The sequence below is a fragment of the Felis catus genome, chromosome D1 (assembly GCF_018350175.1).
Source record: "Felis catus isolate Fca126 chromosome D1, F.catus_Fca126_mat1.0, whole genome shotgun sequence".
Taxonomy (NCBI): domain Eukaryota; kingdom Metazoa; phylum Chordata; class Mammalia; order Carnivora; family Felidae; genus Felis; species Felis catus.
In genome coordinates this window covers 84,030,207-84,055,735 of record NC_058377.1, presented here as the reverse complement: position 1 = coordinate 84,055,735, position 25,529 = coordinate 84,030,207, and the positions used below count along the sequence as shown (strand labels likewise).

The following is a 25,529-nucleotide window of genomic DNA, read 5'->3' as shown; positions in this document are numbered from 1 at the left end:
CACACATTAGAGAATAAACTTAACAAATAATATGCAAGATCTACATGAAGAGAACTGAAGTGTACTGTTGGGGACCTCAAATATAAACGAATGAAATAAAATGCTCTATTCTTGAAAGGACTCACACAATCATGCTAACAATTCATATTAATTTATTCATTCTATACATTTGGTATGATATTACTAAAAATTTTATTCATTTTCTTACTGAACAAATTTCATATGAAAAAAATAATGTCTAGGACATTGTTTAATTGACTGGGATAGGGGATAATCTTAATAGATACTAAAACATATTACAAAACTAGAATAATTAAAAGTGCATACTATTACCTACATGGACCGGTCAATGGGATACCATACAAATTTTACAAATAGTACCAAATATATGTGAGAACTTAAGTATGTGGTAAAAGTGACATTTCACACTGGTGAGGAACTGATAGACTATTCAATGAATGTTGTTAGAATATCTAAGCAGTCACCTGTAAAATATTAAAATTACTTTCATAGTTCACACCTAAATTAACTCCAGATTTAAACACAAGTTATAAACTGCTAAAAATATTGGTCCAATAAATGGAGAATAATTTAAAAAATATTTTTCCTAGTATGACACTATGTCCAAAGGTGAAAGGGAAAAAGAGAAAATAGATAAATACCACTAAAAAAGTTTTTGAAATTTATATTATAAAAAAACCATAAATAAAGTCATGAAAAAACATGGAACTCTGGGAAGCATTTGCTAATATCAAAGGGAAATGGCTGTGAGCTCTATAAATCAATAAGAAATAGGCCAACAATTCAATAAATAAATAAGCAAAGGAAATGAACAAAGAATTCACAGAAAAGAAACACAACTGGCTGTTAAACACATAAAAACCTGTTTGACTTCACACATCATGTAAGGAATGTGAATCCAAACTACCCAGGTCTTCACATTTACTTCTCAGATTGGAAAACGTCAAAAATATGGATTATATACTATGGGTCTGTTAGAGTATAGGGAAATATGCTCTCTCATAATTCACTAGCAGAAGTATAACTTGATATAACCTGTATAAAGGAAAATATTGACAATCTCTAAGAATTCCATTGCTTAGAATATTCCTCTAAATTTACTGAAAGGAAAGCCTTGCAAAAGTCCGAAAGAATTTTCAGATTCCTGTTGCAGTTCATTGATATCTTCAAATTGTTCTTGTTGAAAATTTGACATAAAGGATCCAATCATTTCAGAAATGGTAGAAATGGTAGTGATTCTCCTTTGTAACTATTTCACCGCCTCTCAAGGCAGCTTGTCCTATGCATTTCACCTGTTAAAATTCACTTCCTTAAGTTGAACCCCAAACTTCTGACCTTCACTCTGCCTTTTGAAGTAGCCACAAAATTCTACCAATTCACAATGGTATGATGCTAGATTCGAGGTTAACACTCATCTGATTTAATAAACAGCCTTTTTTTTCACCCTTCACTCTAGACAAACATGTCTAAGGCAACATTTTTCTTTGGGGAAAGTGGGTGCAATCAAGGCTCCCATTGGTCTTGATTAAGTAGAGATCATTATTTCATGTGCCCTTTGTTGCTCTCATATGCACAGAGCTTACCTCAGAGTGAAGGTGGCACTTAAAGAAAGCTCTAAGAAGCAGGAGACTCGCATTTCACCTGGGGATGGATAAGCTCCTTCCTCAGGGCAGTGCCTTAATCAGAGTTTTTATGATTTAGCAAGGGAAATGTCAGCTATGATGCTACCCCAGAAAGAAGCATATAATGAGCAAGTAGATGGATCTTCTTTATGGCTATTACTGTACAAGTGTCTTTGATGATGAGAACAAAGAGATGCAAATGAAAACTAGGGACAGTCTTCTGTCTATAAATGTTTCCAGCATCTGGGATCTTTTCCCTCAGCTTTAGTATCAAAGAGATACAGTGAACTAGAGCCCCACAACCAGTGGGCTCTCAGGTGCACCTGGTTCCCTACTGAAGTTACCAGACAGATGCTTCAGAGAAAGACAGCAAATGTAGGAAATTGAATTTACTGGACAACTGTGGAGATGGGGGAAGCATGGCCATATGCATAAAGTTGGCAATTCATTTTCCCACATGATACAGTTGAATAACTAAAAATGCTAACCAATAATAATGTCATAGGTAAAGATTTATTAGCAAGTTGTGATGTCTTTCTGAACACATTTCTATTTGCGGGGGTGGGGGGAATTGTGTAGGTAGTTTCTCATTGCATGGATAACTACTCAGTGTGGCTATAGGAATTTCATAGGTAGCATTAAAACAGGGGACTCTTTTCCTTGGAATCTTGGATTTTAAGTTTTAAGCATGGGTCTCAGTGAGTGCTCTGGTCTTCACAAGATGGCATCTATTATCAGAGAAAAAATGCACAGGACTGGGTCAAACAGTCAAGGAAGATTTCATTCAAGACTATTACAGCAGGGGGAAAAGATTGAATTCAACTCTACTGACACAAAAAGCAGGAGAGGTTTTAGGCACTGGGTGAGCTAGTGGAAAATAATAGAAGGATTTTAGTGGGGATGTTGGTTGGTGTGATTAGACCATCTGATTTTTCTAATTGCTGCTTATCAAAGTTTTGCTCCTATAGGCTATAGTCTATAGACTAGAGTCTATAGTTTCCTACCGAAACTAGAATATAGAAGCACTATCTATATTAGTGATTTTGACTCGAGGTGATGGCTCCCAGGTCCTGGAGAAAGACATTACTGGGTTGTAAAACTGGCAAGAGGCTGGGAGAAGATTTATCTCAAAGGGGCAGAGAAAGAATTTACAATTGCAAGTTTTCTAAAATAAATGTTCTAAGCAAAGGGAAGTCAGGGACCTATGTCAGAAATAAACCTGTTTAAAGTTTAGTCAAGTTGAGGGAAAATATAAGACCATATTGGGCCAACTTAAGGCATAAAGAACTCTATATTGAATTCCTGTTGGGTCTAGAGAGGGAAAAAAATAGAATTTTGAAGAACTCAGAAAAGTCAATCATACCATCAAATATGGAAGATCTTTTTTAGCTTGGGGCTAGATTGTGAGTAGTGTCAAAATTCTGAGAATGGGGCCTTCTTCCTATAGGCAGAGGACAGTTCCTCACTGGGTTACCCATCCCTAATTCTGTCATTTTACCTCAAGCAACTTCATATATGAAAGTTAAGCCTTAGAGACTAGCCTGAAAGGAAAGAGAAACAACGGAAGAAATGGTTGACAGGCATCTAAATTAGGTGCCTATGCACTCTATCTCATTTAATTCTGACTACAGTCTTAGTAAGTATTTGTTTCTAACCCATGCAACAGATGAGGATGTGTTGAAGTTTAGGGAAGATAAGTATTTTGGTCATGGTGAACAGCTAATGTACATCAGAGCCACATCATAATAACCCGGTTCTTTCTGGAACTTAAGAAATGTGGTTTTTTTTTTGTTTGTTTGGTTTTTGGTTTTGGTTTTTTTGTTTGTTTGTTTGTTTGTTTTGAGTGTGTATGTGTGTGTTTCTTGGAAAGTTTGGGACAAGACAGGTCACAGTTCTATGTTTTTGCCTTAAGCGTATTGCTCATAGTACAATAAGCAGAGTATGGGCCAATCTACCATCACTCTATCCCCTACTTTGTAGCAGAATTATCCTTATATAATGCAAGTTATTATAGTAGGCTTCTCCCTTGCTTGAAGCCAATGGTTTCCCATTTTCTTCAGAATGAAGTCCATGTCCTAAACTGAGCCTACAAAATCCCAAACAATCCATTCCCTAGTCTCTAACTACTCTTCCCCCTTGCTTACTGTGCTTCAATGTATGAAATCAGCACACTCTTTCCTCATTACACCAAACATGCTCCTGCTGCAGGACCTTTGTACTTGCTCTTCCCTCTGCCTGAAACACTTCCAGATAGCAACATGGCTTGCTCTCTAAGCATTTTGTTGTGTCTGATGGCTCTGTGCATTTCTTTTTCTGTGAAATGTCTGTATGTTTTATTTACTTAAAATTAGGTTTTGTTCTTTGTTTTGTTTCTAGGAGCTTTTTATGTATAGGAACATAAGTGCCTCCCCCACTTTATTTCCTTGATTTCCTTCCTCAAGGAAACTTAAAAAATATGTAGCCGAATATATTACTTTTTATTATAATTACTTCTAAATCAAATCTTAGTTAAGATTTCCTCACTTATTTTTCTTTTTTCACTGATTTTTCTTTTTTCAATACTTATATGGTTTTATTTTTACAGTTATATTTCTAATCATTTACATTTACCTTTTGTGTGATATAAAGTTGGAAGTGTAAATCCAAATTTATCTTCTTTCTCAAATGAATATTTACCCTGATACAATTTCCTAAAAATTTTTCTCTCCTCTACTTACTTTGAGAACCCACCTTTATAATACCAAATTGCCATATGCACTTTGCTTTATTTCTGGATTTTCTATTGTATTTCATTGGTCTCTCTTTCTGATTAAATAACTGATGCATATTTAATGTATGCAACTGCATCTGCTGAACAGTGAAGAAGTCAGCAGCATCTGTTCAGAATTGGCCTCGAGTCCCTTGTGGAGTATGTCTCAATGCATAGTTTACATCCACATTATACTGGATATTTGTTAAGACTGGATTCCTGGACTCTGATTTCAAGAAAGTCTCCATCAGAATGGGGATGGGACCCATTTTCACATTTATCTGAAAATAAATTTGACAACTAATATTCAGATGAAGTTTAGAGATGGAAAGAAGGAAAATCCATTCAACATTTTTATAATGGATGCCTATTTGATCCTTTCTTTTCCTAAAGCCACAGAAAGATATTCTGTTTTACCATATAAGCTGCAAAACCAGGAAGGAGCTATTACAGCTCAAATTGCAACACTTTTTGACTACCACCCTAATTAGTGGGTGTGAATTCCTTTGGCATCACTTAATGACATACTAGTTGTTGAACCTGAGGTAGGCCAGGCTGGAGCATTAGCCAAATGGGGAGAACCAGGAGGATTAAGTGATTAATTGGAATTACTCTGTCTCAGTTCTAGCCACAGCACTGTATCAGCATCAGCACATCAAGAGTCTCTAATTTGTATATTCAGAAAACCAATGCCAAATGGGAGGAGTCACTGTGCTAACATGTTTGCTAGCCATATTTAGAGTCAATAAATTAAGATTAGTTGCTTTGCATATAAAATCATATCAAGAGTGAAAATAGAACCAATCGGAGGAAAGCAGATCCTCACAAAAGGGCTTAAGATCTCTGTGCTTCCATAGTTCAGTATTACTTATTCTTGTTGCAGGGTACATGAGGTCCTTCTGCTTTTACATAGCTTGAAGTCTCTCACTGAAGACTCAATATTGCTCTAATAATAGGCCTCATACCATAATTGATCTGCAGAGGCTATTTAGGCACTGGAGAAGAAGAGAGATCCTCCTTCCTACACAATGTTTAGTGGGCCAATTCAGAGACTGTGTCAAGGTCCTATGGTCTTTTTCCATATCTGGGGAGAATAAATAAATGGTTTATTTATTAATAGGAAGACTTAGTTTACATAAACTGAATAATTTTATAGTCAGTTTTTAATGTTGAATAATTCTATAATAAATACAAACAATTTTGGAAGGTTACATTTTGTTGGGTTACAGCTATACAGAAATAAGTGAAATAAGTGGAAAGCAGAAGAGGGAAGGGTCATTTTTAAGAGTCACAGAAATTGGATAGAGTTATAGGGCAAATTCAAATCTCTGTTCTCAAAAGCTGGGAGCAGGCTGGGAAATATTAGAAGCAGGACAGAAATATTAGAAGCTAGGTGAATGGAAAAAAAAATCAGAGATGTTAGCACAGACCAATGGCAGAAGGCAGAGAGAACTGGGATTGAATTTGACAAATTGGGGCTCTTGTCATGGGTGGGCCAGCTGGAGGAGGAGAGCCTTCGGTTTTGGGTCTTTCATTATTTTCAAATATTCCTAATGTTCTATAGAAATTCATCACCACAGCTCCAAAGAATGACATACAAAATTCATAAGAATTAATGTTATTTCTATTCTGTTATAGAGCCACAGTCTATAATTCATTAAAACCATTGACCATTTTCTATCCTGATGTGGTTACATCTTCTGAAAGGCATTCTGACAGAACCAACCAAGACCAACTATTCCTCTTTTATATCTCTGTGCGTGCCCTTTAAGAAGCATCTAGAATTTCTTAGTATAAATGTCACGACTCCTTCCATAGCACTAGGAATAACCGCTCATACTTACAGTCTTCATTACAGAGATGGACACAGTGATACTTACAGTAGACTGCAGTCAGAGTAGGTAAACTATACTAGAAAGCTTTGAAGGACAGGTCAGTGCCATGGCAGTAAAGTAGGATGAAGTTCCCAAAATTTTCCCACGTGCGGAAAGGAGGGTTTAGTTTTAAGAGATAAAACTAAAGATTGAAAAGATGAGATTTAGGGGCTTGGGTGGCTCAGTTGGTTGAGCATCTGACTTCGGCTCAGTTCATGATCTCATGGTTCATGAGTTCGAGCCCCACATTAAGCTCTATCTTCTCAGCTCAGAGTCTACTTGCCTGCTTTGGATCTTCTGTCCCCCCCCCCTCCCCTGCTCATGCTCTTTCCTTCAAAAATGAATAAACACTTAAAAAAAGAGATGAGATTTATTCTCAGGCTCTATCAGTACCATGCTTGCCAAGGATCAGTGGGATGACGGTGTGGGTGCAGCAGAAATCAAAGCAGTTGTGGAAACAAGCTAGTGGAGCTATTCTGTGCTCTACTGGAGAGCAATAAGGAAAAAGACCTAGACACAGATGAATACGTGATACAGCTGTTTAGTAAGAAGTACTGCACAGACACTGCTCAATGAAAACAGACTCTAGCACCAGTGTCAGAGCAGGGCCTTGGAAGCACGAGCGTGTTTGGTTGTTAGATTGTGGAGATACGTAGGGTTTCCACAGGAAGGTTGTGGGGTAGGTGGACACTGTCAAGGCTCAAGGCAGTAGCTAGCTCTTTACCTAGTGTATGGCAGTATTTTAGTGTTTATTTGGGTCACGGATATAGCTCTATTGATACACACAGGCAGAATATCAAAGTTTCAGAAGATAGACATGCTATGCTGGGTTGGCATATGCTGTGTTTATGAGTGTACAGTCCTTCTAAGGAGCTGAGGTACTGTTATATACATATGTCCCAGAAGATGTTGGCTAGAAATGAGATTGATGAACTCTTCATTGAAAAAAAAATTCCAGATCAAAATTTAATTTTATTTTCCAGGAGCAACAGCTTTTTCAGTGTGGGATGCTAGAGTCATGAATTGGCAGACAAGAAGGTCTAGAAAAAATCTGGACACACAGCTTGAGTTTCTGTGACACTCTATTTTTCAATGATACTTAGTAAACTCAAAATCAACTTAGAACCTCAAATCAATCTCGATGGGGGTCTCAGAATTATCAGTCACAAATAGCATATGGGCATTCACATTGTATCCTTTAGTATATTTCCATAGCCTATCCTTATGTTGTGTTAATTTTCACACAGTTCATGTCCTTCTGTCTTTTTGAAAATACTGTGAACTATTTTAGAAATAAGAAAATAAAATGGCACTTACTGAAGAAGTTATTGTGCACTGGGCACTATTCTAGATGTGTTCTATCGTTTCAGTTTTTCATTGCAGTAGCCACACCAAGGTGGACATTTTATAAGTGAGGATATTAAAGGATCTGAGGATATGTTGTAAGTGCCAGAGCCAGGAATGGAAACAGAAATCTGTCTGGTTGATTCTCTTTCTGTTATACTCTGCCTGAAGCTAGAATAATTGTGTTTTCGTGCCCTATGAAACCTAGCTAATTAAAGTGAATTGTGTGTAGAAACTCTCAAGTACTCCATAATAGTGTTTACTGAAAAGTGAAAACTTTAGAGAAGTTCAGGGAAACTTCTGAGCATTTTAGACTTTTTTTATTGTCAATTGTAAATGCCCATTCTGTCATCTTCACGCACTACATCTGATAGATCATCTCTTTGTCTATAAACTGAGGAGGAACATGCATCTAGCCAAAAGAATGTGTTTGTACAGCATACTTCTATGTCCCTGACAGAGATGAGTCCTTCTGACTGGAATAGGGATGAGGAAGCACAGGGAGAAATACCGCTAGGGAGAAATTCATTGAAAACATAATCAAAGTGACAAAGTTGGTGAATGTACCAGTGAGCATTTCTTGTTGCCTTAGCATGAAATATTCCTGTAGAAAGTGAAAAAAAAAAAGATACAGCTCCATGCAGTATTGAATTGAAAAGGACATATTACATGATAGAGACTTATATAAATTAATGTAAAACAGGCCTGGCTCTATTCAAAGCTGATTATGTTATTTCTAGCAGTAAGGCTGCACATTTTGCATTATTTAATTCATTCACTACAAGTTGCATTCCAGAGAACTATGCCAGAAATATTGACTAGCTACCTATGTTTAATAGCTGACAATCAGTAACTTCCTTGGGGTGGACATGGGGGATGAAATACATTCAAGAAATTCATTCTCCCGAGCAAGCTTTTACCTTACGTCTGAGCCTTAGATTCTCTCTCTGTGCTTAGACCTTCCTAAGTGAAATTGACACTTGCACAAAGCGGGAGCCCCTACCTGCCTTCTGCTGCCAGAGCCCTGTGGATCACTTTGAATTTCCTTACTGCTGGCTCATTTCACAAAAGGTTGAAAAGATGTTCTAGGAAACATCTTTCCTGCCACATCTTGTTGCCCTGTTCACGTGTTGTGGCCACACTTTTCAAAAATCATTACCTCCGGTGGAAACAAATTCATCATAAGCCTCTTGAAATATACCTCAAGCCCATGACACTTTTGGACTGACATCTATTCATAGATTAACTATAAATAGGCACCAATTTACACCCAATTAGATGTGGAGGCAAATCTGGGGTTGCAGGAAAATTTCCAGCCACTCAGTATGCAAGATCTGTGTGATGGCTGAGTGACTGATATAACTGCCATTTGTTAAGATTTCACCTTATTTAATCTCCACTCAGACACTCCTAATTTGTGCAGAGCCTAGGGAATGACTTATGGTAATTAACTGGAACATAGCATCTTTGAAGAAAAAAAAAGACAAAACTATTTACTTATTTTCTTTCCTTTTTTTTTAAGTCTGAATAATGAGACCATATTCTCCTCCATGAACTCCTCCCAAATTGCAATATTCTGATTGAATTAAAATCACCAAGAATTCATCTTCCCTAAGAAAATGTAATCCAGGGGTGCCTGGGTGGCTCAGTTGGTTGAGCATCTGACTTCAGCTCAGATCATGATCTCGCACTTTGTGAGTTCGAGCCCCACATCAGGCTCTGTGCTGACAACTCAGAGCCTGGAGCCTGCTTCCGAGTCTGTGTCTCCATCTCTCTCTGCCTCTCCCCTGCTCATTCTCTGCCTCTCTCTCTGTCAAAAATAAATAAACTTAAAAAAAAAAAAGAAAATGTAATCCAAATAATAAACTGCATGTTTTGGTCACCCCTTAGAATCACAAATTAGTTTCAACCTGGGCTGGATAAAATGAGTCTGTGGCTCTGGAGAATGGGAAAAAGGCAAGTATTAGTCGATGAGGGACTTTGATCTTATAGAGTCTAATCACTTCTGTTCACAAAATCTCATTTAAAATGACAATGCTAAATTCCTAAGCCTCCACAGGACCTAATAGTGATTAGTTCAAATGTATCTAAATTACTGCTAAGAATTGATTATTATGAAGAGAAATCTAAAGAGAGTTTGATTAAATTAATGTAATGCTTTCTTCAGCTTAAACAGAGAAAAGGAACATTTACTTCATCCAGTAGTTTCAGATGGAATCACACTTCTTTACGCACATATATTAAATGCACTTGTAGTTTTTGATGAATTAAAATGGAAAAATAATTGCTCAAATGGCACCGGACCTGGTTTCATCATCCAAAGACATTTGAGATCTCATAAAACGGGACTTTTCAAATTTTAATGTGCCTCAGACCACCTGGAGACATTGTTAAACAGAAGATGCAGATTCTATAGGTCTGAGGTGAGGCATGGTATGCATTTCTAGTAAGCTGCCTGGTGAGGTCAATGCTGCTGGTTCTTGGACCAACCATAGTTTGAATAGTGAGCTTATGGAGCATCTGGGTCATGATTATGAAAATTAATTACCACTGCATGGGGATAAGCTAGTTAATACTATGTGCTGATTTGTATGATGCCTGATAACTAGTAGTGTAATATGTCTCTGATAAAAAAAAAAAAGGAATTGTTTAAAATTTACAAAATCAGAAGATAGCAGAATTTTCTAATCTTGGCTTTACTACATGTAACAGTTATCCCTAATAAGTGTGTATTACTTTCCTTTTACAAAGCAATTTTACATAGTATATGTTGCTTAGTTTTATGATGATCCCTTAAAAACCCTGTGAAATAAGTCAAGCATGCATTTTCCTTCATTTTCCTTATGAGTAACCCAAAACTGAAAGTTGATGTGATTTGCACAATTTCACATTATTATTCACCAAGAGAGCCATGACTCTAATTCATATCTCTGACCAAATCTGACCATATCTCTGAACACAAATATGGTGTTCTTTCTCCTAACAGTAGATTTTGTGTGGATCACATAAATTCCATAGCCCCTCTCTTCCTTATGAAATGGGTGATTCAGGTTCAACTAGACCAGTGGTTATCAGCCTTCATTGTGCAACCAAATTATGTTGGGAACACAGAAAATACTAGTGACTAGCCCCATTCCAGAGCAATTGAGCCGGAACCATCAAGAGTGGAGCCAGGATACCATTTCTTTTCTTCTTTTTTTTTTAATGCTTATTTTATTTGTTTTTTTTTTTAAATTTTTAAAGTTTATTTATTTTGAGACAGAGAGAGACAGAGCATGAACGGGGGAGGGTCAGAGAGAGAGGGAGACACAAAATCTGAAACAGGCTCCAGGCTCTGAGCAGTCAGCACAGAGCCCGATGCCGGGCTTGAACTCACGGACCGGGAGATCGTGACCTGAGCCGAAGTCGGACCCTTAACCGACTGAGCCACCCAGGCGCCCCTTTTTTTTTTTTAATTTTTTTAACATATTTGCTTTTATTTTTGAGAGAGAGACAGCGTGTGAGTGGGGGAGGGGCAGAGAGAGAGGAAGACACAGAATCCTAAGCAGGCTCCAGGCTCCAGGCTCCAAGCTGTCAGCACAGAGCCCGCCTCGGGGCTTGAACCCATGAACCGCGAGATCATGAGCTGAGCTGAAGTTGGACTCCTAATGACGGAGCCACCCAGGAGCCCCAGGATACCATTTCTTTTAATTTTCTAAGCTGATTATTATGCATAGTGAAGATTGAGAACCAATAACATTATCCACTATAATACCTTTTTTACCAAAAAAATTTTTTAATGTTTATTTATTTTTGAGAGAGAGAGAGAGAGAGACAGAGCACAAGTTGGGGAGGGGCAGAGAGAGCCGGAGACACAGAGTCCAAAGGAATCTCCAAGCTCTGAGCTGTCAACACAGAACCTGACACGGGGCTTCAGGAGCTGTGAGATCATGGCCTGAACTGAAGTGGGATGCTTAACTGACTGAGCCACCCAGCCCTCCCTCCACTAAAGTACCTTTAAGTGAAGGAATTCTACCTGGCTATAGAGATAGGTTTTTAGTCTATCTGCTCTATGAAAGTCTTGGTGACAAATCTAAAAACATAAGTTTAGATAAGTGTATCACTAAAAATGTTAATTATGACTTAGCAAGCTTTACTATTTCTTGTGTGTTGTGCAGGCCTTGAAAATTTAGGGACATTTTGGTTGATGCTTTAAAAAATCACTTGTACTTAAACAAGTAGAGATTTTAGTTTACTCCCTGTATCTACACTCTGTGTAACATCAATATTTCTGAGTTTCCTATTTGTCCTTTGAAACTGGTACTAAATTTGAGCTTTCATTTGGGCTTTCATTGAAGTGGATGTCTAAACTCCTCCAACTGCTTTCTGATGTGACTCCTGTTTCCCCTTGTGGCTGCAGTGAGGATTTAGACAGAGTATACTTACATAGTTATTAGATTACCTAATATTTCTATCAGGAATTGATCATGTAAATGGTTTAGACACAGTCCCTTCTAAGAGTTAAAATTTCAGTCCTAAGCCCCACCTAATATAAATTTCTCAAAAAGTTCAGGTTGTTGAAAGCAGATATTTCTGTTTTTCTTTTACAGAATCCTTTACTTTACTTTACTTTACTTTTCTGTAGTTGTCATAAGATGAAGAAGACAGGATTAGTCAATATCTTACCCTAGTAGATTCTACTCTGTTGATCATTTTTCAAAGTTGAATAGACACGAGAAAAAATGAAGGCTTTGAGCCCTTGGAAAGGCCCAAGGGGGATTTTGGCTTTCCTGGGTAATTCTTGAATATTTGATCACCCGTGGCCCAAGAGGGTTTTCAATGAAGCTATCCCTTCTGGAAGAATTCTAATCCGGAGTGATGTCACTGGGTCAATGAATAATCTCTAAGGCTGTCTAAGAAGGGTTCAGAGTTTGATGCATAACAGGTAATACAATGCATTTCATTTTGAGAGTGGAAATTCAATCAAATATACACTATTTGACATGTAGTCCATGTCTTTTTTTTTAAGTGTTTTTTTTTTTAATTGTTTATTTTTGAGAGAGAGGGAAAGAGATGGAGGGAGAGCACAAGCAGGGGAGTGGCAGAGAGAGGAGGACAGAGGATTTGAAGTGGGCACTTGTGCTGACATCAGTGAGCCGGATGTGGGGCTAGAACTCACAAACTGTGAGATCATGACCTGAGCCGAAGTTGGGTGCTCAACTGACTGAGCCACCCAGGCGCCCCAACATGTCTTGATTCCCAAACTTCCTGGCTTGGGTTTTCTAGAACTAGATAGTTTATTCAATAAGGAAATAAATGCATACTGCTCTAAAGAAGACTATAGTATTGGCTTATTGGGGTAGCAGGTGCAGAATGATCTTTCTGACAGCAGATCATCAATACTGGTTCTTTGATGTTTTAACCTGATCACCTGGCCTTCCTTACACCAATTATTTGAGGGTAGTCATGAGATCCAGAGATGCTTTTCTCATTTGATTTTACTGTGAGATTTTTAGATTGGGTGGAGAATTATCTGGTTGTCATTATAAAATACACTTTTGTTCACCACAAGCAGAATTGTCCTATAACACCCCATTGCCTTTACTAATTTCTAGATTTTTTAAATTCATTCTTACAATGCCTTAATAACATCACTCCTGAACTCCATGGGCCTCACAGGGACTGGATTCTTTTGTTTGGGAGATTCCAGGTATATTTCTTTCATCTCCCTCCTTGATAAACGACTTTGTCTGAACCCAGCTGTGCCTGGTCTCCTAGAAAACATTTAGCTACCACTGTTCTTGGGAGATGGTTACTGTGTTCACAGACTATTAGAAAATTCTACTGCTCCATTAACTCCCCTATTTGTATTTTGGAACTTTATTTTCTAGTGGACTATTTCTGCAGTTTATAGCTGTTTCCCCACAGGGCAAAGCATGGAGTCAGTGACTGACATTAAATAATAAATGTCAGCAAAGTGATTACTCTCATTTGGAATTAATAATATTTTATTAAAATTCATAAGAGCACTCAACTGGTAGCATCAGAACCAATTACTCATGTGAGCACTGAATATGCCTTCCCAATTCAAAGCGTGCAGTAACTCTTTTTGATTTAAGGAAAACACATCTCTGTAGTAGGTTGGAGGATCTAAGTTTTTCACTCTTCCTATGTCAGTCTGAAGGCTGGATTAACCTATAATGTAAATGTTTAAATATTAAGAACAGTAGAAATTTAACCTTTCTAAGGGAAAAATTCAGATGACAGATGGTATCATATTTATTCTATTCTTAGAGATTTGTCCTTTTGTTAAGGTTAAATCAGAGTAAAACCTAGGTTAAAACCATCTTTAATTTTGTTTGGTCTCAGAGTTAAATATTTGATAGGAAAATGAGATAGGAAAAGATAAGCTAGTTGTATCAGGTACCTGTTTTCTGTCCCTCCAAATCTATTCTTTAGTGATCTCAATTATGTATTTTGCTTTAAGGATCTGAACTTCATGGACACAGTGGAGGAGACTGAGCTCCCTTGATTTCTGACTGCATACAGTGTTCGGTCAATAAGAAATCGTATGGCATCAGAGGAAGAGAGGAGAAAGGTAGGATTTTGTGTCCCCTGGATCCCTTCTTGGGAGGTTGCTCCAGGCTAGCTGTATGTTTTTCTTCCATGAAATGTCGCTGCTCCACTAAAGATGACCCTCCATATAGGACTTTCCATCTAGATGCTGGGGATCTCTTGTCCCGTTTCTCCAGGCTTAGCAGCTTTACTATTACTGGTTTCATGGTTCTGCACTATCCCTCGTAATTTTCTTATAAATGTGACTGTGGTATTTCCTGAAGGGACCCTGCATGATTTACTAGTGTTAACATGCTACAGGTTTGAGTGAATGGGATATCTGTTTGTCTTATCTCTAAGTAGAGTATGATGTAAGGGAGCCTGTTAGCTACATACAACTTTCAACCTTAAAAAAAAAAAAGCTGAATTGTGATACAAATGGTGAGCAATATGAGTGATGAATGATAATGAGAGATGAAAAAGTATCTATCTGTAATATTTAAGGATATTCAGTTAGTTTGCATTAATAACAGCCATATTGTTGTTAATGACTGGCTGCCAGGAATCTGTATTGACACGTATTTTGAATACATCCTGATTACACTGATACATACTATTCATGTGGATAAATTGATTGCTTGATAAACTTCTTTCCACCTGAAAATTGTCAGATAAAACCTTCATTCAAGCCTTAGAAAGCTATCAGAGAACTTTAAGACATTTTCAGGGAATTAGAAAACAGTTAATTTTAAACTCATATAAAATGTTTTAAAAGCATATTTTGGGGGGAGTGGTTATAAATTATTGATTTATATTACTGAAATTGTAATACAATGGCTTTCACTTAATTCATATGTGTGTGTGTGTGTGTGTGTGTGTGTGTGTGTGTATAGTGTTTTGTTTTTACAAAGAATGTATTTCAGATTAACTTAGAAGTCTTTTAATGTTCAAATCAATGGGACTCAATTTGGTTCAGCACCCATCTGCAAGAAACAATCCATTTGCAAATATACTATATGTGAACTAAAAAAGAAGAAAAGTACACCATAATCTTAGCTTTATCATGAAACTCACATTAGTTATAGAATGATTTCTATGTTATGGGCAGTCACTGTGTTTACCTCATAAGTAGTATCTTATTTAATCCATCAGCCAAGTAATATTAATTAGTACTATTTCAGTTAACGAAAATAGGACTTAGAGAGGTTTAACTTGCCCCAAGATATGCATTTAATTAACACTTAATTGGAGTTTGATCTGAAGACTGTCTAACTCCAAAACTCATGTTGTCAACCATTTTGATAAATTGCTTGCTTGAGCGTTTTTATAGCTTAAAGCAATTCTTACGTCTTTGTCCAACAGCAATCAAATTTTTTTTATGATCATTAATTAAAGTAGGAAGCATTACTTGTAACTGTATTAGTGTGTGCTTATTTCTTGACATTGTCATCTAAATTGGCTCAGTAACATCTTTCTGTAATGACTGTTAAAATAAGGCAGCAAAAATATAAGGTATGAAGTAGTGTAGTCCAAGCATGAATTAAAGGGGCAGCTGTGGGAATGTTAAGTAGAACACATGTGGAGGAGATCATAATGAAATAATTGACAGGATTATTTAATTAAAATCTAGACTTAAAAGGGGTATTAGATATTATTTATTATCCTTTCTTTTATACACTAATGAAATGGAAGCCTAATAGATAAAATGGCCTCCCAACGGGCACTGTGGAAATATCTGAGGACAGTTGGTAAGAAAACACTTCCTTTGATGATTCCACTAAAACAGACATTGACATATTTTAATAAATTTGAAAAAAATGAGACATTATCTTTAACAAATGAGTAAATATTACTAAAGAACATATTAGTTGAACATCTATATTTAGGTTTATTTCTGGGCTCTTGATTCTTATCTATCAGTTTTTATGACAGTATCATACTATTTTAATTACTATAGCTTTATAATGTAGCTTGAAATCAGGAAATATGATGCCTCCTGCTTTGTTTTTCTTTCTCAGTATTGCCTTGGTTGCTTAAGTTCTTTTGTGGTTCCACATAAGTTGTAGAATTGTTTCTTCGACTTCTGTAAAAAACACCATTGGAATTTTGATGGGGATTGCATTGAATTTATAGATAACATTGGGTAGTATGGACATTTTAACAAATTAATTCTTCCAATCTATATGCAGGTGATATATTTACATTTATTTGTGTATTCTTCAATTTCTTTCATCAGTGGTTTGCAATTTTCAATTTAGAGGTCTTTAACCTCCTTGGATAAATTTATTCCCCCCTAGTTAAATTACAATTTGTTGCTCTTGTAAAGGGGACAATTTTAACTTTTTTTTCAGATAATTCATTGTTAGTGCATAAAAACACTACTATTTTTGTTTGTTAATTTTGTATCCTACAAATTCACTGATTTATTGGATCTAACCATTTTTTGGTGGTCTTTAGGATTTTCTATATATAAAATCATGCCATCTGCACATGATTTTCTAATCTTTCTAATTCTTTCTAATTCTTATGCCATCTATCTGTTTACCTATCTATCTTTCTATCTATATTTTTGTGATTGCTCTGTCTAGGATATCCACTACTGTATTCAATAGGAATGGTGAGCACCCTGTCTCATTTTTTACTTAATAAAATTTAGATTCCAAATGAAGCTGTGAGCTGTTTTTAGGAAAAGAAAAATAAGGAGATACAAATAAGAAAACATAAATGTTCCTTTTTTAAACTGTCATAGCATGGTTATAAAAATTTATTAAAAATATTTGAGGATTTTCTTTTTTGATATTAAAATCCTTATGCTATTTAATCACCTGCTGTGTCATCATCCACGTGGCTTCTCTTTCTTCAGTTGTTAAATGATAGTGTTCTACCTGATCTGAATTTTTCATGAAATCAGTAATTCAAGATATTCAACAATCACATCCAATATCCCACTTAGAGACTTTATAAAATGCTACAGCTTTGTATATTTGATATTTTTCTTTGAAATTAATTTGAATTACTTTTTTACTGTATTGTTAAATATAGGAAAGATCTACCAACAGAGATCGTGACATAACATGGGAAATAGAATTTACTGTTACATGTGTAAGTAGCAAGTATTTTATAACTGGTTAGTCATGGGTAAATATTTTCCACCACTTTAGTGAGTATGGTTGACATTCAAAAACTGTACACGTGTAATGAATCCAACTTGAAGTTAGGAGATAAGTATGTACCTCTAAAACCACGATTACAGCCTATGCCATAAGCATATCTATCACTTCCAAAAGTTTCCTTCCACCCTCTTCAACTTATTATAATTTTTTGTGATAAGAAAAATTAACATAAGATCTACCCTCTTGGTAAATTTTAAGTATTTGTAAGTATACAGTACAATATTGTATTTATTGTAGTTTAACAATGTTATTAACTGTAGGCTTTATGCTGTACAGTAGATCTCTAGGACTTATTTATTTTGCGTAGCTCTAACTCTGTATTCTTTGATTAATATTTCCTCATTTTCCCCTAATCCTATCCTGAACAACCACCATTTTACTCTCTGTTCCCGTGAGTTTGACAATTTTAGATTCCTCATATAAGTGGTATCATGTAGCATTTGTCTTTCTGTGTCTGACTTCTTTCACTCAGCATGATGTAAAAGGAAATGCAGTGTAACAGCTAAAGATTTGTTAGATAATATTGCTAGGTTTATCCATGTTGTCACGAATGGCAGGATTTCCTTCTTTTTTAAGGCTGAATAATGGTCAGTTGTGTGTATATATCACATTTTCCTTATCCATTTATCCATTGATGGAAATTTAGGTTGCTTCTGTGTTTTGGCTATTGTGGATAACATGTATGACATTTGTTTCCCCACACGACTTTGTCACTGCAAGGCATAGAACATATTTGATTAGATAATAAGTATCCCTTTAAGAGTGTATGTGCTAAAATTAAATAATTTCACAAATGTTTATTGCACACTTACCATTATACCACAGCATTTATGTGTATGTATATGTTTGACATGGAAGTCTTTATAAACCAAAATATGTGTTAAAAATATAAATTTCAGTCACGCTATCTATCTGAAGACCAAATACAAATTTTCAAATTGTTGTCAATATATAGCAATGTCTATTTGCATTTTAGCTTTGGATTTCTATTCTTCAGTTTAGTTAATGAGCAAACCCTCCAGTTTTTAAATCTTTTGCTATTAATTTTGATGTACAGTGATTGTAACTTGAAGACAAGATCATTAATGCTGACACTAGATAATACTTAGTATTATTTATTTTTTTGCTTAATTTCATAAGAAAAAATAAGAGATTTAACTATGTTGTTTCTAGCAGATGTTGTTCAATTACATAGTATTGTGGTTGTCTTGTCCTCTTCCTGAGTTCACTGAAAAATAAAAATAAAAATAAAAATAAATCCCTTCCATATCCTTATGGGCATCAGTTTTCCTCAAGATTTGTGGAATCTACTTTCTCAAATGGGAAGTAGGTTTAATATTTTTTATTTCCTTTAAAGATATCAATGAAAATTCCTCAGCAGCTGAATGTCAAATATGTTCTAAATGGGTTCACTCTTTTATTTCTTCTCTTTGGCCTTTTTTAAGTATAGAGATTTATATGCTTGAGTATGTGTGAGCACAAACATAAACACACTCATATAACACACACACAACAGACATGCATTTAAAACATGCCAAACTTGCTTTCAAGCCCATTGATTTTGGAAATAAAAGTTGTTTGTAGTGTAGATGTGATTGTCTAGGAGCATTTTAGATGAAAATGCAGCCAGCCTAGATTATAGTGTGAACTCTCAGCACTGTGTTGCTCATACTCTTATTTTTAATGTACAATTAAAAGAGCAGACCTGGCTTTAAAACAAGTTCATTCCATTTTTATTGCCATAAATTCTCCCCTTCTCATTGCCTCCAGCTTTTACGGGATGCACAAATATATTTCCTATTCTGAGCAGTGGCTCATAAATACAGAGAGAGAAGGAAGTCGTTGGAAAGCAGGTCTCTTCCAGGAGCATGGACAACTGCCTAGAGGGGCACTCAATCATGCATTTTGACTTTGGTAATTGAATGCTGTATCCATTTCTCTGCCACATTATCATAAAAAAAGAATATCTAAGGAAATGCAGTATTACAGCTAAATATTTGTTGGATAACATTGCTAACTCTTTTAAATGATCTCATGGCAAGGAATAAAGGGATTGGAGGGGGGGAGAAACTAGGATTCCAGTGTTGCTTTTTATTATATTTTTATGTCTGAAATGGTAATTATGCTTTTTAGTGCTATTCCATCTATTATAATGAAAGTATGTGGGAACCTGGATTTTTCTGTAAGGGACTTAAATAGTCCATTCTCTTCAGTTAAACCAAATGCTAATATACCCTTTTTCCCCTTCCATGACATTCTTAAAATCTGTGTGCCTAAACAAATTAGCATTCTATTCTCAACAGACTCGTTTGGAAGATAGAGCATGGTCACTGAGCAATAAGTAGGCCACAGGGAATTTAATCAGAGGGGCTGGGAAAAGAGGCATTTTACAGCTAATTGTTATTAATTGTTAGATGTCATATTTTATAGAAATTTAAGCAGTATTTCCTCACTGTAACAAACTTCTCTTCCTTCCACCTTATACCTCACCTACCCTCTTGGTCATAAAGAGAGGTAGCAGATGGGATTTTCATGAACAATCTGTACAGACTTTGGAACAATGAGTGTAGTGGCAGGACAGAGTTTTAAAATTTCTGAGAATCCCACACAAAAACATAAAAGAAGGCACATAGCAGAAATAAAAAATCCATGGATACTTACAACAAATTTCAGTACAAGTTATCCCCATAAGCCTCAATATACAAGTGGTAAGGGAAAACCACCAAAGTTATGTGGTTTATTTGGTATGAAAGTAGAGGAATGCAATATGGAATGTTATAGACCTGGAAACAAGACAAGCCTGAAAATAGCCAGAAGGAGTTTACTGGGAAGGTTGGTAGGCTAATTTGAGAATTGTCCCTGAAAGTAAAGTTTTTATCCCCACACTGAGAGTGAGTGGGTACATAGGACCCTCAGCAAGTGCTAAGAAAGCTACCTTGAATATGCTTTCAGAAAGTTCATGAAAACTAACTTTATAATAAAATGAGCACTCAGTGAATATCAAGGTCAAATTCTATATAAGTTTATTATAAAAAGAGAGGGGCACCTGGGTGGCTCAGTCAGTTAAGGGTCCAGCTTCAGCTCAGGTTATGATCTCACAGTTCATGGTTTCAGGCCTCTCACTGAGCTCTGTGCTGACAGCTCAGAGACTGGAGCCTGCTTCAGAGTCTGTCTCCAACTGTCTCTGCCCCTCCCCTACTTGTGCGCGCGCTCTCTCTCTCTCTCAAATATGAACATTGAAAAAAAAAGAGAGAGAGAGAATGAGGAGCAAAATGTTTTTACAGGTAGCACTAAATACAGTCATGACTAAAAAACATTAAAACTGTAACCTCCAAAGTTACTAAAAGACATTAAGAAAATGATGAAGACATGAAAGAAAAATATAAATTGTTTCAAAAACTCTGGTATGAGATAGTTGAACATGGAGAAAGAACTAGAAATAAAAGAAAAAATAATTTTATAAGTGAAATGTAAAAGAGACATAAGGCAAAAATAATGCCTATTATTTATTGATGCTTAGTAGATCACCCCAAAATGAAACAAAAAAAAAACATATTTATTTCACAGTATGTGCAAGACAGAAATTGGTTACAGTTTACTGGCTGTTTCTAGCTCAGTGTCTCTCACGAGGCTGAAATCAAGACATCATCCTGAGTAGTCATCTCAAGGTTTAATAGGAGAAAGTCAGTTTTCAGGCTTATTCCTGTATCTCTTGCAGGTCTCACATCTTTTCTGGTCATTGGCTAGACATTAATTCCTTGCTAGGTATGCCTCTACAACTGAACAAATGAGAGAGTGAAGGAAGGGCAAAGAAGGTGGAAACGATAGTCTTTTATAACCTAATCCCAGAAGTGGCATCTCATTGTTATTGTTGTATTCCATTTATTAGAAGTCCCTATATCCAGCCTACATTTCAGGGATACACGAGAATATCCAGAGGTGGGAATCATTGAGAGATACCTATTATAAGAGGTGAAACATTAAAAAGGAAATGAAAAAAGAAATGACAATGACAAGTATTAAAGATAGGCAATGAAGATTTTATGTATGGCTAATGGGACTCTATGAAGAAGCAAATCAAAGAAAGGGATCACAGCAAGTATGAAAAACTATAAGAAAGCTTTTTCAAATTAACAAATATAGGCATTGAAGATACATAGCTTCTATCCTAACTAAAAGTGATCCAAACATTCATTCTATCCCTCCCAATGAAAAAACACACCACCACAATCATTGCTGAATACCTATCACTTACACTCTTATTTAGTGTTTTTATTTAACTTATGTTCCGAGATTTTAGTTATCATAGCATTATATCCTGAATTTAGAAGGCCAGCTATATTTTCTATGTACATTAAGGTAAGTCATTTATACATTTATTTTTAAGTTATAGATATGTGAAACTAAAATCAAATAGTATTATATATGAGGTAAGAGTACCACATTGGGAATGAAGTATCTAGCACATAGTAAGTGTTCAATAAATGATAGGTTATTTTGACAGATAGTAGGAAGTGGTTGTACATAGGTATGTTCAGAACTACCCCTGACATTGGAAAATCTAGGTCAGGATTAATGTCAATATAGTGAGTCAGCCAAGACATTCATAAATTACAAAAGCTAGCATGACAATGGAAGGATCAGTCTATGCACATGGGTTTTGTGGGCATGATTGTGTTTTCTTGCATTCTGTGGGAACTAATCTCTTATCCTTTAGCTTGGACTTTGATATTGTTTAGGGAACATGGATGCCGTATGCTGAAATGACATTATCAGCTCTCTCTAGCTTTGTGTTGCTTTCCAATGTGCCAGATAGATATATGATATGCAACACTCATAAATTATTTCAGAGTGTTTTTCTATTTCAGGATAAGTCCTTAATATGTATGGTACTGATAGGGATTAGGATGTACTGTTAATAGGTGGTAGCATTCGCCACTTTCTCATCCAATTACTAAGTGACTAATCATTTGTCAAACAGTCTCTTTTGCTGAGCTGACATTTGCATCTCCAATAATTTTGCATAATTAGGTTATAAATAGTTCTTTTGTGAAATTATGATGATGATTAAAGTTTAAAGGTATACGAATATATACATATAATTCTTTCATAGAAAGTAGTCCTAAACAAAATAAAAGAAAGATAACTGGTAAGAAATATCTAAGAAATGTTATCCTTGGGCAAAAATAGTCTCTTTCTAGTATTCCTAATATTGAGAAGAATGAATGCAACACTTACAAAATTCATAAACTTTAGAGTTCAGAGAACAGGTAGTATCAATAAAAAATCAATTAATTAGGATAAAAAATTTCTGGTCCCCAAATACAGAGGAAACTAACAGGGAGAATGAGGCATTAAAACTAAGGCCCATAGTTTCACTGTAAGAGAAAATAAGAGAAAAAAAATTCCCTTCAGCAGCTGGAACCTTTTCAATTCTCTGATAATGAAAATTGCTGGGACTGTAGTGCGTGGCCAGGTTATAAAGTGAATAGTTTAAAAACATTCTAATTTAAAGTGTGTATCTCTTTTTTTTTCTTCTTTTGGACTGTAGCTGCATGTTTATTCCTTTTTTGAGTTTTCTCTCTATGGAAATCCAGAGGAAATTAAGTCTTACACCATGTTCCAAAACTCTACAGCTAGGTTATTTATCTGTTCCCATTTCTCCATCTCTAGGTACCACAATAGGCATCCATATAGGAACATTTGCAATGGCAAGTTGTGAATCATATATTGAAATTTAAAATGACTCTGCACCGAGGGGAAATAGCTATCCTAGGTAATCACTGCTCCTGGGTACTTGGGAGCAGATTTACATCATGCAGCAATAAAGAGAGTGCTTTTTGGAAGTTGCATGTGGGACAAGCTTTTCTTTATCTATGAGCATGTCCTGCTCCATCACTCATTATATTTCACTAGCATTGGACTTCATTTTCTTTTCTAATGTACAAAGATTTCCTCATATATGAGGATCTTATATGAACTTATTTTTCTTGCTGAAAAGATTCTGTCTATCTGTGTCTTAATCATTTTGGGCTGAATAACAAAATACCATAGACTGGTTTGCTTATAAACAACAGAAGTTTATTTCACATAGTTCTGGAGGCTGGGAAATCCAAAATCAAGGTGCTGGCAGATTTGGCATCTGATGAAGGCTAGCTTCCTGGTTCTAAACAGCCATGTTTTTGCTGTATCCTCACGTGGCAGAAAGGATGAGATAGTTCTCTGGGGTTTCTTTTCTAAGGGCACCATTCCCTTCATGAAGGCTCCACTCATATGACATAATCACCTCCCAGAGGCAACACTTCCTAATACCATTACATTGGGAGTTAGGATTTCAACATATGAATTCTGGACTCAAATGTTATGTCCAAAGCAATCTCAATTTCCTCAAGGCACCTACTTGTCATTAAGGTCTTAACTTAAATGTTCATTGAGGAGTCTTATTATCCTAAACCAACTTAACCTCCTCTTTCCATATACTCATGCCACCTATATCTTTGTTTAAATAATTTATTAAAATTTTAACTAAGTAATTCTTCATATAATTTCAGATTTCAGGTATTTTGCCCCTGCATGGTTTTATTTAACATTAAACTACAAGAGAAACTCAACAAGTATATTTTTTTAATGAACACACAAATAATTAATTAAATGGCATTTATCCGCTCAGTGGCAGGCAGGAAACTTCCTTTTTGGCTGATGAACTACTATAATAAATGGAAGCATAGTATAAGATAAAAAGCATTCAACTTGGAGTCAGAACTTTGGGGTTCAAGTGCTGTTCTATAAATTTTTAGCTGTATGCTAATTAAAAGACACTCTATGGGTTGGGTCCTTCAACTGTAACATAAGACACTTTACTCAAACAGATACTTTCCTTTATTTAGAAACTATTTAGATATTCCAAAGTGGAGATAAAAATTCTTCACAATGTAAAAAATGGTGTGCTATAGAATGCAATATTGTCCACAAGGCAGTAGCCTGCATATCAAATGTCATTGATTAAAACACAGGAGAAAATGATGAAATTTTGCTGTCTTAAAATTTTCATTAAAATGTTTAACAAATTGGTAACAATAGTCACAAAGTTCAAGATTAGCTTTGCATTGCACTCAACAGTATTTCAGAAAGAATACTGCTGGTATTTAGGTTTCTGAGTTTCTTGGTCTTGCTGTCTTGCTATGCACAATGCCAGTGTTGAAGACCAAAGATTAAAATTAGGTTTTATCTGAGATAAAATGGTAAATTCAACCCATTGCAAGAAACAATTTTTCAGTATTATTGTATGCATAATTCTTTATATGATGGTAAAGATAGTGAAAACATGCAACAGCCACTACTTTGAAAATGATCTGTTTACAATAAGTGATACAGAAATAGCCATCAGGTAGGTAGAGGCTCCTTTTTCATGCAAGATAATGGACCCAGCCTCTCTCATCAGATGGACTGTGGACAGGATGGATTGCTGACTTGCCTATTTGCTTGGGTTTTAATATGCACAATGACACTCTTACAGCTGGATAAGCAGAAACTCAAAAGTTGGGACAAACGATCAGGATAGTATTAGGAGTTGAGTCTTCAACTTTTCAATCAACTCTAAACATGGCAAGGATATAAAATTTTTAAAGAACAAGAAAATAATTAAGGTATGGTAAACTCAAAATAAGCAAAATATCTCCATGGACTAGAAAGGAAATAGAAAAATGGCAAGTTAGTAATCAAGGACTAGAGCCAGGGCCTACTGGGCTCTGGGTCTGGATGCAGCTAGGATTTGCCTCCTGCAGAGTAATGGGATTCAGAGCTCTATGTGAATGGCAAGAGATCAGAGTCAAGTTAATTGCATGAAACCTGGGGCAGGTGCAGAGCTCACTAGCCTATGAAATGTGATCAAAAGAAAGTTATGGCTTCTGCTTGAGACTATAGTTTATATAAACATGCATACCTGCAATGTTGAAGCATACAGACAAACCTTATCAATAGGATCTAAAATTAAGCCATTCTACATTTAGTGACTAATTTTGAGATAAGTTCACAGTCAGGAGAGACCTAGAACCTTGAACCATTAAAAAAAAATGGTACCGGAATAAAGTTCCATGGGAACCAAGTTTTATTTATGAAAGAAAGTGGGATCTCTGTGGCAACTAGAAAAAAAAAAAAAAGACTTTCCCAGATTGGAGTAAGAGAGATGGAAGGAGGCTTGATCCAGAGAGTA

At 35.8% G+C, this 25,529-nt stretch overlaps 1 long non-coding RNA gene across 2 annotated transcripts in view; it reads left to right on the top strand.

Moving 5' to 3' along the window:
• The window catches only part of LOC109492071, a 421,929-nt gene that overhangs the window by 169,597 nt on the left and 226,803 nt on the right, over window positions 1–25,529 (top strand). For both annotated transcript variants that reach the window (XR_006586482.1, XR_006586483.1), the window contains exon 2: window positions 14,077–14,187. This is a non-coding gene — a long non-coding RNA (uncharacterized LOC109492071). The remainder of the gene's footprint in view (window positions 1–14,076; window positions 14,188–25,529) is intronic.